The following is a 7,604-nucleotide window of genomic DNA, read 5'->3' as shown; positions in this document are numbered from 1 at the left end:
CTCCAGGTTGAGCTGTTGTTCAGCATCTTAGCTGTAGAGGGCAGTGTCACTGGCCCTCATATGTGGGATCCGAACCGGGGCCCTCTGGTGTCCCAAGCTAGCTCTTAACCAACGTGCCACTCGTCCGGCCCGATTTTGAGATAATTTTATTTCAGACCAAGTATCCTCACTTGAGGTCATGTTTTTTATCATGATGGGGGAAAAGTCAGATTTGAGTTTATATTTTCTCCCTACTCCCCAAGAGTATAGGAAGTAGACGGGAAGATTTCGAGCGGAGTTGAACAAGGATGGTATTTGTGGTCTTCCAAACAGATTCGATTATCCTCAGGACATCTGTAGCTTCTGGCATGAGAGAGAGATCATGACTTTTGGAAACTAGGCATCATTCTTTTCCTTATTTCTGTGATCTTTTTACATTTTGCAACCTACTTGGCTGTCTCGCCTTTAACGTTGAATTGCTGATTCTTCCACTCCCAACCAAATAAAACTCTGTCCTCTTTTTCCAGAATTGGTTGAAGTCCCTTGAATATCCTTCCCTTGCTCTAGAAGTTACACCATCACAGATTTATCGTTCTCATGCATTGTTTCACTCAGGTTGTCTTATTTTGAACACTTTTAGTGAAATATGACACAGTGCATGAGATACAAATGTACAGTGTAACGAATGATAAAGTGAACACTCATGTTACCACCACTCAGGTCAAGAAATAGGGCATCACCAGCACCCCAAAAGGCTGCCCTGATTTCTGTGCTGCTTTTGCACATTCCTGTGTATTCCTGTGTATTGTGTGTTGATCGAGTTCATTTTTATTGCTGTTATTTTGTATGGTATACTACAAATTATCGATTTTATTATTGTTGGTCACTTGGGATGTTTTCAGTTTGGATACTATGAACAATGCTGCTATGAATATTCTTAGGCATTTCATATGTTGTTGCAGTATCTGCATTCTAAGGTGTATACCTAGAAGCACAATTGCCCGGCCACAGGATATATATATATCTTCAACTTTAATGCCATGTTGTTTTCCAAAGTGAGTTATCAATTCACATTCCCATTAGTGCTGAATGAGAGTTCCTGTTGCTCCACATTCTCATTAGCACTTGATTTTGTCAGTATTTTCAATTTTTGACAACCTGGGAGGTGTGTCGTAGCATCTTATGGTTTTAATTTGAATTTCCCTGATTATTGGGTTTTCAGCATCTTTGCCTCTGTTTTTGGCCATTTTGATTTCTTCTGCGGTTGCCTATTCAAGTCTTTTATCCATTTTTTTTAAATTTGATTGAATTTTTATTTCACAGTGACCTGGTATTACTGATAAAATGACCTGGCAGTTGAAAATGGATGGTGGTGGAGTAACTAACTAAATTATGGAATAATGTCTTCATAATTAGCCATAGATAGCAGAAGACTTTAACGTGGAGCTCTGAAGTTTTGATATGGTACTTACAGCTACAAGTTGCTACGTTACCACCAAAGTATATGCAGATTGAAATGAACAATATTGAACACTTATTAGATAGATATTTTATTTCTCCCGTGACATATTTACAGTTGAATATAAATTAAAGGCCTGCTTTCACAACAAAGCCAGATCCTTTGGGTGGTTCAGTCAAAGAAGTAAGAACCCCCCCCCCCCCCCCCCAGCTGGTTCACAAGAGAAGCGTCTACTTGTTGGCCCAGGTTTTGGAATTTTATCGGCCTTGAGCTCATCAGTAATTCCCTCAATATCCTTAGGTATCAGATCCTGATAGTAGCTGTCATTTATTTGAATCATTGGTGCGTTTACGCAGGCTCCTAAACTTTCCACCTCTATAAGAGTGAAAATTTTGTTAGGTGTAGCTTCCCCAGCTTTTATTCCAAGCTTTTTCTGAGTGGCCTCCAGTATGCTGTCAGAGTTTGGAAGCATGTAAGGTGTAGCAGCAGTGCAGACCTGAATGTGATGCTTTCCAACTGGCTTTGGATTATACATTGTATAAAAAGTTGCTACTTTTCATATGCTCTCATTGCAACCTTGTTCATAGCAGAGATGGGCAGCCATCCATTCTGTCTTTTGGGCTAAATCCAGGACTGGAAGCACAACTGCTGCTTTATGCCCTTCTGGATAGTTTTTTACAATTGCCTGTATCCACTTATAGTTTTCTGGTGTGAAATCAAATGGAATATCTAGGTTATTCTCAGGGGAATCTCTGCACAAATAAAGCTCCTCCAGCTCCATTTTGTACTGCTGTTTTATGCAAATTGCTTGTATGTCTTTCCCACTGGGCAGTGAGTGAGGCCAGCCGCCTGGACCCAGAGCATTTCAGAGAAGAACATGGCGGGCCAAACTGTTCTCCATTTTTCTATTTGTTCTTTTTATAAAATACGAATTTGTAGTTATTATATATCCTGGATACCTTTTGGTTAAGTTTGGGCAAATATTTTTACCTATTTTGGGGACTTTATTTTCACTGTCTTTATGATCTTTTGATGAACAGAAATTCTTAACTTTAATGTAGTCAAATTTATCTAGTTTTTTCCTTTCTGGTGACTTTTTATGTCTAATTTTACAAATCTTTCCCTATTTTTTTAAAAGCTTTATTTATATTTTTGCCTTTCATCGTATGTCAGTCATCCCACTTAATGTTTCTTCTAATGTATGAAATAGAGGCCAATTTAATTTTTTCCCCAATTGGATATCAATTGTCCCAGCACACCATATTGAAAGGCCAGTTCTCTGCCTACTGTTTGATATTACCTCTTTTTTTTTTTAAGTGTCCATTTATGTGTGGATATGTTTCTTGGCTCCCTGTTTTGTTTCATTCGTCTCTCCCTGTGTCCACACCACACAGCATCTTTAGCTAATATGGTTTACTCTTGATACCTGTTTTACTAAATCTTCCTACCTGTTTCCTCCCCCTTTTCAAAAGCATTTTGGCTATGTATGGACCTTTGTGTTTTTACAATCATTTTATCTTCTGCAAAACAAAATAATATTTTGATTGGAATTGTATTGGATCTTCAAGAGAACTGATAATTTACAAATTTCTAAATTTACTTTAGCCTTTTTAATGTCTTTCAGTACATCCTTATAATTTTTCCCATAGAAGTCTTGTACACCTTCGTTTGATTTAGTCCTAGGTGCTTGATATTTTTTGATGCTTTTATACATAGCATCTTTTCTCTACTTTTATTTCCCATTTTATATATTGACTTATCTAACCTGCAACCTTGTTAAATTCTTATTTTAATAATTTATCCATGGATTCCTTTGAATTTTTCGATGTGCACCATCAAGTCATCTGCTAATAATGACAGTTTAATTTTTTCTTTTCAATCATTGTACTTTTATGGCTCTAGCTTATCTTAATACACTCTCTTGGGTAAGTACAATGTTGAATAGCAGTGACAGTAATGGGCATCTTTGTCTCACTGCCAGTGGTAAAGGGAAAACTTAGTGTTTCATTATTGAGTACAGAATGATGTTTGCTTAGGTTTTTTTTGTTTGTTTATATCTCCAAGATTAAGGAAATTTCTTACTCTAGTTAGCTGGAACTATTTTTTGATAATCATAGGATTGTGCTCCTTTTATTTATTATTAATGAGTTTCTAATATTACATCAACTTTATTTTGTGTTTTTTTTGTATAAGCCCCAATTGATCAAGATGTATTCATTCTCTCCCCCTCCCCCTCCCTCTCAACTGTTGATTACTGAATCAATTTCTAAAAAATGGTTTTTGGACTGTTCTAGTTTTCATATTCTTGAGTCAATTTTGTAAGTTATTTAATTTGTTCAAATTTCCAACTTTCTTCATGTTGGTACTTTTACCTCCTTGATTAGTCCCTCCAGCAATTCATAAATTTTATTAGCCTCGTCCAACAACCAATTTTTCTTTTATTCTTATTGTATGTCTTTATGTTTTATCATTTTTAAACATTTCCTTTTATTTTCTTTGAAATTATTTTGTTTTTCTTTTTTTTCTAACTTCTGAATGGTACTTAAGGTCATTTATTTTCAGTCTTCCTTTTATAATCTGCATTTCCTCTAAGCACTGCCTTAGCTGCTTCCAATATTTTGATATGTAGCATTTTCCTTACCAGTTCAAAATACTTTAAAATTTCATCTTTGATCCATGATTGATTTAGAAGTGTCTTGCTTAATTTACAAATATTTGAGGACTTTCCAGATATCTTTTTGTTATTAAATTGCACTATGGTCAGGACATAGAGCATGTTTTAAGTCCTTTGAAATTTATGAGACTTATCTTTATGGCCCAGTATATGGTCAATTTTGGTAAATATATCATGTGCCCTTAAAAAGCATTATTCTACAGCTATTGGGTATGGGGTTCTACATATGTCCATTAGGTGAAATCTGTTAATCATACTGTTCAAATCTCTTTTCTAAAACCTGTTTTTTCTGGGGAGGGCCGTACTGCTTGTTACGTTTAATTATTGATAGGAGTGTGTTACATTGTGAATTTGTCTGTCTTTGTGATCCTTTGCTTTATATATTTTGAGGTCATGTTACTATGTTTATACAAATTGAGAATTATTATGTTTTCTTCATAATTTGAACCTTTTATCATTATGAAAGTTTCCTCTTTATTTCTAGGAATGCTGCTTGCCTTAATGTCTACTTTTTTTGTATTAGTATAGCCAAACCAGTTCTCTCTTTGTTAGTATTTGCATTGATGTCCTGCTTCATTGTCTGATTTTCAGATTTTCTGTTTCCTTACATTTTCAGTTGTGTGTTTCTAACTGTGTAGCTGAATTTTTAAAAAGTTGGAAAAGGTTGACAGCTTAGTCTCTTTTCAGTTGCAGCAAATACCCCAGAGCAGAAGCTGACCCAACTTTTGGACTCATCTCTCTGAATTCCGGTCTTCTTTCATATATGAGGGAATTTGAGTTTGATAATAGCTTACTGTCCTTTTAGGTCTTTGCTTTTAAGAGAATTTAAAATATTTGATCCAGCTTTTTAAGTTGTCTTCAGCAGGACTGTTGATTTGAATTATTTGGTATTGCTAGAAGTGTTTTAACCTTTATTTGCGTTTTCTGCTTAGGATTCTGTGATAAGATTTTGTTTGAATTCTTTCAGCTAAAAATTTTGCTTTGATTATATAGGTAGACTTGCAAGGAGCTGCCTTGGGTTAAAGAATAGACTGGGGTCAGGGATATGTGAATTGATGTGTTAGAGATCAAGGTATAACTTTAAGATATCCTGTGAAATTTGTCAATCAGATGCATTTTTGTGACTTGACTTCATCCTGGGATAAAAGCTGCTTTAACTTGATTAACATACTGCCAATTAGCTTTATAGTGAGCTGAAAGAAAACTTGATCCTTCTGTTGCTAGGTTGAGAAGCATTAGATAAAGAATGGAAGCAGGAGAAATGTGCAGCAATGCTGGAAATAAACACGGGATGAAGGATCCAGGACAAACTTTGAACCCACTTGAAACTGCCATTTAACTTCAGTGATAATCGGAAATATTTTCTAATAATGTATTTAAAAAATCTTAGTTCTGTTCAGGGTTGAATGAAACTGCAAGATGAAATTAGAATTCTGAAGAAACCTGGAGTGGCTGTTGGATCGGCCCATTGGGTGGCAAAAGGAATAGGTTTGAATTATTTAAAAGTAAATTTTAAAATAGGGTTAAAATTTTAGAAAGTAGTAACTGATTTGAATGCATGGAAAAGATTAAAACCAGAGATGTACTAGAGATACTAGGAGCTAACATTTTCGCATTAGGAGGGAGATGTGACTAACCTAAATTTGTGCAACCATGGTATAAAGATCGCTTGATTCTCCTTTAATACACATGATTCCCAGGAGTTCTGTTTTTCCTTCTCCCTTCATCCCCTGCTTCCATTCCTCCCTTTTCTTCTTGCTTGACTGTTACAGGCACCAGTAGATTTTGTTTTACATTAAAGCTATTGTTTTACATTATATCCAGATTATTGAATTTTATCTTTGTCTTTGTATTTTTCTAAGTAACACTGAATCTTTATATTTCTCTCCTCTCACTTCATCTTTAGGCCCCAGGAATTTATACAACTCAGTAGACTGCATAGTCCAGATTCTTGGGGAATTTTAATTCAGTTGCATGTTAATGACAATCTTTGCATATTTCCTTTTCAGCTTTGAAAAACTTCAGACTCCTATAATTTACTCTAGAAATTTTAGGCAGTCTTATCAGATCAGAGTTGCATTGGTGAAAGAGGTACTTTAAATATTATTTATACATATTGAAGTAATGTTGAATAGATTATTAATTATTATTAAACAGTGCTACGTGAAAGTAAATATTTGTGTAGGGGAAATACACAGAGCCGAAAGGGAAGTAATCTGGGAAACAATTCACACTTGATATTACAGAGTAGGGCTAAATACCTGTGTGTATTTTGCTCTCCCCTCCCCTTTCCCCTCCCCATCCCCCTCCCTCAGATTAATAAATCAACTTTTTTTTTTTTAAGATTTTATTGGGGAACTGGGGGAGGGGAATAGTATTGGGGAATTGGGGAAGGGGAACAGCTAAGTTGTGTCCTTCAGTCTCAGTCTACTTGCAGGAGGGCACAGCAAGCTCAGCTCCAAGTTCAGCTGCGCCACTCAGCTCGAGGTGCTGTGTTCCATTAGTTGCGGGTGGGTGTAGCCACCATCCCATGCGGGAGTTGAACTAGCAGCCCCATTGTTAAGAGTGCATGCTCTATCCACTGAGCCATCCGGGCTGCAACTCAGCACAAGGCGCCGTTTAGTCTTAGTTGTGGGTGCGCATAGCCCACCATTTGGAACAGGCAATCTTGTCATTAGGAGCACGTACTCTCACCAGCTGAGCCATCCTGCCACCTGTTGGCAGTTCAGCTCAGGCGCAGGTCAGCTCGGGTGCAGCTCACTGGCCCATGTGGGAATTGAACTGGCGACCCTTTTGCTCAGAGCTCGCACTCTGAGCAAGCTCTTAACCAACTGAGCCACTCGGCTGGCCTTTTTTATGTGGACAAAGAAATGAATACACACACAGGTTGAAAATGAACACGGATATTTTAGGGGGAACAAGATGGTAGATTGTCTTTCTTAGATGACAGTAAAGTGACATTCATTGAGGAGCAAGTTCATTTTTAGGATTTTTAGCTAGTGTCACCAAGGCAGAATACTAGATTAGTAGGAAAACTGTTGAATATTAGCAAGCTTATTGGTTACTTTTCTTTCTGATAAAACTTCATTTGCAGTAGATCTGTACAAACTACCACAGAACACAAAAATTAGCTTTAATTGCCATTTTCTTTTTTTTTTTTAAAGATTTTTTTATTGGGGAATTGGGGGATGGGAACAGCCCTAGGGAATTGGGGGAAGGGGAACAGACAAGTGGCTGTCGTTTCGTTCTTCAGTCTAGTTGTGGAGGATGTTGCTTCACTGGCCCAAGTTGGCCCCATCATTGCGCTCTTCCTGGGCGAGGCAGATCAGTCGCCGGCTTCTGGAGGCCGCTCATGGCGGCTGCTGACTACACACGGTAGACCATGGCAACCCACTGCAGCACAGGCTGCAGCCTACGCCGTTGCCGGCGGTGACTCACGACAACCTAGCTCCAGGTTGAGCTGTTGTTCAGCATCTTAGCTGTAGAGGGCAG

The 7,604-nt window shown here is 37.4% G+C and overlaps 1 protein-coding gene and 1 pseudogene across 10 annotated transcripts in view; one reads left to right on the top strand and one right to left on the bottom strand.

Annotated features, from left to right (window-relative positions):
* MTMR3 (myotubularin related protein 3) overlaps positions 1-7,604 on the top strand; it is a 137,956-nt gene that overhangs the window by 50,238 nt on the left and 80,114 nt on the right. The window lies entirely within an intron of this gene.
* Positions 1,567-2,317, bottom strand: LOC109383056 (NADH dehydrogenase [ubiquinone] flavoprotein 2, mitochondrial-like; annotated as a pseudogene).

Source organism: Hipposideros armiger, unplaced genomic scaffold (assembly GCF_001890085.2).
Source record: "Hipposideros armiger isolate ML-2016 unplaced genomic scaffold, ASM189008v1 scaffold_75, whole genome shotgun sequence".
Lineage (NCBI taxonomy): Eukaryota > Metazoa > Chordata > Mammalia > Chiroptera > Hipposideridae > Hipposideros > Hipposideros armiger.
This window is presented reverse-complemented; position numbering and strand designations above follow the sequence as displayed.